A 7,071-nucleotide genomic window follows, 5' to 3' on the forward strand; every position below is an offset into this window, starting at 1 on the left:
AGTAAAGGTCACAGCATCGACTGCCATATGCATATTGATGGTTCTCATTGCACGGCGGCGCAATTTGCCAATCATTTTTCTCTCTTTATGTCTAGGCAGTTCTCGTATTCTTTTCTCCCACCACCAGCAACACAACCTCCTCGCGTGTATCTCACCGTACGATTGTTTTGGAAGCAAAGCACGGCTAAATAAAAAAAGAGTGCATCCTCACACATATAACCGTTTTGTTACAAACGGATCGCTAGCATTCGTTGCAACATGGAAACTATAGCGAAGAAACTACCTCTTGGCAAGATGCTTTACCTCCCACGTGGATTCGTTACGATCGCACATGATAAATGATCGTGCGGACTTGAATGATCGAGTGCAACGAACGTGATCCATAATTGTTTGGTTTGTTGCACAGTCTGCTGCGGTAACTTCTCTTCGTGATCATTCGTTTGATACGCTGTTGACAATTTTGACGTCAAAAAAGATGTAAATGCCACTCCTACCGTGAAAAGTTCAATTTTTCGTTCCCCATCTCAATGTCTTTCGTAGTTGTCTACCTAAAACTGAACAAATGTTCCTATCGATTCACAGCTTACGATCTGGCTGAAAGAGAAAAAAAGAGATCGTTTGAAGACAAAGTCACAACAACCCAAGCCAGGGAATTGATAGCTGACGTATCTTACCACCAAGCGCGTAGGAAGCCGGAAATTAACACCCTGGCGGGTTGGATTCCCATTTTGTATGCCGACCGTTCCATGTTGGCGTTGCTCAAAGGTTCCGATCGGGATGCTCCACAAACGCTTGCAAGCTGCAAACCGTTCGAAATGGAAAGTGATTTCTTCCGGACGGCAAGGCGAAAGGTTAGCCCACCCGTTTCTGTCCAAAGATCGAATTCACACTATGCTCCATTTTCGGTGGATCATTTCCATTTCTAGCGCCATAATCAGGGTGCGAAACCGGGTTGCCAGTTCGCCCCCCGGCAGTTTCGTTGGCAGCATTTGCGAAAGTTAATCGCTATCCGGGCAAATTAAATGCGAATTGTATCAGGTAACGGGTGAATCGATACGAAAATTTAAACTTTATGCCGGGTGAAAGCATGTTGTGCCGGATAAAAGTTTCAATTACAATTACAAGATCACTTGCGCAAATTGTTGTTGGTTGGCTGAATGAAAGCAAAACGATAAACAAGTGTAAAGTTCGTCTACTGCTCATTTCTTCACCACTTAAAACCACCTAGGCAAACACGTGTCGCAGATGTTGGAATACGCGGGTTTACTCTCTCTCTCTCTCTCTCTCTCTCTCTCTGCCTTACAAAACGGCGAAGAACTAATTACACTGTACAAAATTATCGTCAGCTCCGGTAGTATCGTCTGACGGAAGCAAAGCAGAGCACCGACGTCTTATCGGTGGAAAGAGTGCTCTATTGTAGCTGCTGATGAGTCGCGGCCGCGGAAAAAATACAAAAATTGACTATCAGCTGGCGCCAAGTGGGTGACTAATAAAACTATCACACTCGTAGTGTGAGTTTCGCTTCTTGTTTCGACAGAGAAAAGGTGTCACATGATAGCAGCATGAAGTTCTTCCCTCAAAATATAGCTTCCACGTTTGTCGTGTTAATTTTCTTGTTTAATTGAAGGTGATTAATTCCAAACATAATGATTACTATATTAGTTGAGTTCTGTTTAATATTAGATTTGATGATAGTGGTAGATATCATCAAAATCTAACGAATAATGGTTAACAAAAAAAAAAACATTTGTAAGCCTATCTCTCCTTGACGAATAGAGTCTCCGCAATCCTTCACCAACGCTGTGTTCTCCAGTTGTGTTAGATTCTAGGTAGTTATGTTTGTACACCAATCGATAAAATTCGTTTGGCCACAATAAAAAAAAAACCGTCACGTACGACACAAAATGACCGAGTCATCGTAAATTTCCAAATGGAACTAGATTAGTGTTTATCAAGAAAGGTAGCTATTTTGATAACATTTTTTCTCCGAAACTACTCGCACCACAGGGAAGCGAACGAACCATAAGCAAGGAACCAACTACAAAATTACTCCCATGAAGAATTGGAGCACGCTTGATCAATACTCGCGAGTCACGCAGTGTGTCTTTTGCTAGACAATAAAACCCCGATACACCCGAAAGAAATAGCGGTCCAAAATTTAAGGGCTGCAGCCTAAAAGGCTCCCATGAACGAAGCGCGGCGGTGGTATTTCGAAACAGCCTGTGAGAAACCGCGCTGTACTGAGTGCATTTGGCGATGAAAGTGCCACCGGAAGCGTGGTACGTTTAAACGAAAAGAAGAAAAAAACCCTTTTTCAAGCATGCTGCACCTGGAGAAACCATTTCTATTTCGCACGCATTTTCTACAGCTGGTGAGATGAAGCTAACTTTACCGCCAACAAGGGTAGTATGATCGACCTCTTTCACACCGGAACTAACCTTCGTCGTAGATGTACCACTTCAAAAGGTGCTGCAATACATCATTTTCCCATCGTTCTTTTGTACGAGCGGTCAAAAACGGTCCCAAAAACGACCTTAAGGCACGATTTGGCCTTGGAAGCATGAGCCACCAATTGGAACTGCTTGTGGGAACTCTCTTCGCGAATACAACGCATCTAATCGCGGCTCTATCCGACCGAACGCAAACCACCCTGCCAGTTTTGCTGATGTTGCTACAGGTGACAACAGGTTTGATGGCCTTTCTGGGTACGTTGGTTAAGCCGTACGGACGCTGACGTCGAACCGGTTGACCTCGACGACCGAGTGGTCGGGCGGTGTGGAATAGAACGTGTCGGTCTGTCCCCGACGTGCCTGCTTGGGCAAACACAACGCACAGCGGTTCTCTCTGTGCGGTGTGGCACAGTATCTGAACAGTTCTTGTCTCCCTCGACAGCTGAATTGAAATCTGTCGAAACGGTGCGGTCGCATCTTCAATTCGTCGATTAGAGCGTAGATGTAAATGAATCTTACGTATCGATCACATAAACTACGGTTGAAGACTATGTATTGCATTAAGCTTTTTCGAGGGTAGAAGCAATCTACTTACCGATCGATGTGGCCGCCTCTTATTCGACTGGCTCTCCTCTGTTTTGGTTTCGCTTTCTACAGTGCGCCTTCAGGAATACGTAATTTCGTCCGATGGGAAGGCGACGGACGCCATTGCAAGGCGGGTGCCCTAGTGGGCGATGGAAACGGTACGGCAAAACAAGCAAGCTGATAAGGGAACCACGACGAAGTGTGTTTCGATTCTGACGAAGGCGTACGAGAAGGATGCCAGCTGATAAAGAAAACTCGTTACGCCACCCCACTACCGGTTGCTGTTGACCGACCCGGGCTATCCACCCACCGTGACAAGCGTTCTCTGGCCGTCTTTTGATGGTCGATTTCGTTGGCGAAGAAGCTTTTCCAGCTGACAGCGATGGACAGGCTCATTTTCCGCGTTGACTAACGCCGACCAACCATCGTCTTTTCTTCACAGCCTACCGTACAGCTTGATGTTGCTTCACAAAATCGCAATGAAGTAAAAAAACATTCAACACACACAACCACAACCACATACACTTACGCACGCATACAGCTTGTATTGTGTAGGAATATTCTTTCGCACACGCTACTTTGCTCGGTGTTTTCTTTGCTACACCGTTCCCTGCAAACTGCGGGTTTTCGTAAAGGTGAATAACACACAACCGTTGCTTGGTCGATTTCTTTCTCCGGTTCCGGTGTCAGATGGTAGCTTGCAACTATGCACGGTCAGTTCTAAACGAACACACATTAAAAACTATAAACACCACGGATTGTGTAGTTTTTGCATAGAAACACAAATGTTAAGCAAACGAATTCACACAGAGCGCGCCCGCATTAGGCCCTCGCGGAGTGTTGCTTCTGGAGCAATGGCACCGACCACACATAGAACGACGGTGTGTTGTTTTTCGCATCTACACTCGAAAGATGCAGCTCACTTCTAAACCGTTGGAAGCTGTTGATCGGTCCGCACCAGAGCTTCGATCACCTCCGATCGCCGTATACGCAGTGTACGTCTTCTCACGTACTCTCTTTTCTCTTCACGGGCAAAGATTTGTGTAGTGACGCACCGTAGGGTTCGAAGCTACCCTTGACAAATATAAATTTGACATGACACTATGGGCTGAACGTAGTCATCAAGGGTAATAAAATAAAAATAAAGGTGTTTTTAACTTTGTGTTCCCGTTGCAATTTTAAACGGTGATTTAAGGGAAGTTCAGTGAAAGCTATGTTGAAATTCATTAAATGTAATAATTAAGGGTCTTACTACTTAAACACCTGTTTTCAGCATTATTTGACACACATGAAGCATGGAATATTTTTTATCATTTATTTAAAATATGTAGTACAGTCTTTTCCCGAGTTACGCGACACTCGAGTTAAGCGAATACGAGATTCGCGGATCCCAAAATGTTGACAATTCGTGTATTTTATTAGTGGAATTAAAGTTTGTATTTGTAAAATTTTCCTAAAACTACGTTAAATTTCGATATTAAAAACATTATTTTTATTAAAAAATTATTCCAATTTTCGTAATAAATGAAAAAAATATCAATTATTAATATGCTTTGGAACGCGAAACGAAGAAATCCATCACTGAATACAAACTAAAAACGATATTTGAAAGGGAATACGAGGTACGCGAAAATTTGAGTTACGCGAATTTTTATGGCACGCATAATTTGCGTAACTCGGGAAAGACTGTAATAATTTATACTAGGGAATATTCATAACAAATAAAAACAATTGAAGCAATAAAAAAATATGTTAAAATAATGTTTTTTCGTTTAAGATAATGAATACATTTTTTATGCTGTTAATTATATGATAATTATCTTAAAATCAAAGAAATTATTAAAATTGATCGCTGAAAATTTAATATTTTCTTAATATAATCCCTTAATTTATCATAATTTTCATCAACAGCATTTTTTTACTATTACAGCAACGAAAACAAAAATTAAAACTTACCCCAAAAAATTGTGATTTTTACCAAGCCATCCTCAACTCGAACCCATGATGCATCAAATATATCCTGGGTAGCTTCAAACCCTATGCTGGTGGGGGGAGACTCTTTAACCATGAATTCCGACATGGCCGACACCCAGCAATATTGCACTCGTTCTTTTTCCTCAAATCGAGATGTCAAATGAACGATCGTTAAATTTAAATTTTAAGACTAGAAATTATGAAATTAAAATATTATATTTGAAAGAAACTCTTGAAAGAATATGACTGCATAAAAATAAAGATGGTGATTTAACGACAATTATCAAAAGAAGATAGTTTTATGTTTTTCTTTCACTGTACTGGCAGTTCCCAAGATACGGCATTATATCGGGGTTCCCGCTATAACGCGGGAAAATCCGCGTATCTCGAATTTCCGCGTAAGTCGAATCATGGAGTAAAATCGTTTATACTTCAAATTTAGATAGTTGACTTCCTTCTATGCTTTTATTTTATTTGGCAAACCTCGCAGCAAAAACTAACTCAGCTGCCAAATTGCAAAAAAACCGCGTATCTCCGAATCCGCGTATAAGCGGAACCGCGTATCTTGGGAAATGCCTGTACTCTTGGCGGCTGAAATATTCCATGGCGGCTATGTACGTTCGGCGGCTAGTGGTTGCAACCGGAATAATACATTTCCGTGCTTCCCGTATCTTTTGATCTCATGAAAATCAGGGGTTCTTTTTACTTTGTATTCGCTTTGCTTTGATGAAACTTTATATTAGAGAATTAATCTTTTCCTTATCACTGTTTTGGGAAAAATTAAAACATTTTGTAATTACAATGTAAACAAACCGTTTCAACCGGTTCAGTTTGACACTTGCGATGAATGGCCGCAGCAGAGCTGACACGCACACAACCAAATGAATCGCGTTCGGGAAATCGTTGGTTCGGGAAAAATCGTGCTTCCCAGGAAGCAATTCCGAAGTCGGCACCTAGCGAGAAATTGGCCGTTTAAGGGCCGGATAGCAGAATTGTACGGCCCATCGAGGGGATAATTTTTTTCAAAATGCCTGCAACGTGTTCATTGTCATGCTGTAAAAATAGTTGCTCTACGGTTATAGAAGGAATAAAGACTATATTTCACAAATTTCCAACCAAATCCAAGACAATAACATTCTTCTTACTATGGCTAGTTGGTTTAATCAACACAACTACACATAAAACATTTGAATGGAAAAAGGCGTCCCAACGTCAAATCACGTCCAACGAACTTTTGCCTACTGGTTCAATCGCTCTATACTGTTACACCTCGTTGCTACACAAACCTTGGCTTCAACCGATGTTTTGAACTCGCTCACACACACACACATGGCCAACATTTTTTTGCTGGCTGTCACTTGGTGTCAAATCGAACTAAATTTTGTCGCTCAAAACCACGATTTCAAAATTGGTCAAAAATATGTGCTTGTATCATTTTATAGAGACATCAGCATTTCAAATTTCCTAAAACACATTAAACTTTCATTCATTGTCCATTTTCGTGGGGACAATCGGTTCTAAAAGTGATTTTGAACTAGCACAAAAATTGATACACCTATGGCACAACAATTGGTGCATTGCAGAGGTTTCGAAAAATGGCTACAAATTTGATGATAAATGGTGAAATTACAAAAAAAAATATATAAAGGAAAATGTGTGTCTATAACAAAAATCCATGTTTGTATAATTTGGATCAATATTTATATCACAATCGTTGTTTTTGTAAAAACGTTGTACAAACTCGTCCATAATTGGTACAGTTACCCTATCAAGTCGCTCAGTATGTGCAGTCAGCCGGCGTGAAACGCAGTGAAACTGTTAGTTGCGGGTTAAAAATTGTTCCTTGGGTTATGCTCGTCGCTCAAAAATTTTTACCCATTTTCCAGTGTGTTTTCTTGAAGTAGGTGAGTGTAATGTTGTTGCAACGTTCGAAGAAACCTGGATATATATTGTTGAACAAAATTAAGTTGTATTCGATGGTGCTTTACTGTGCACATAGCGTTAAACTGCTGTAGACAAAGTACGAACGCATTGAAGACAAAAATATATAGTGGATCCTTGT

The sequence above is a fragment of the Anopheles marshallii genome, chromosome 2 (genome assembly GCF_943734725.1).
Source record: "Anopheles marshallii chromosome 2, idAnoMarsDA_429_01, whole genome shotgun sequence".
In the NCBI taxonomy this organism is placed as follows: domain Eukaryota; kingdom Metazoa; phylum Arthropoda; class Insecta; order Diptera; family Culicidae; genus Anopheles; species Anopheles marshallii.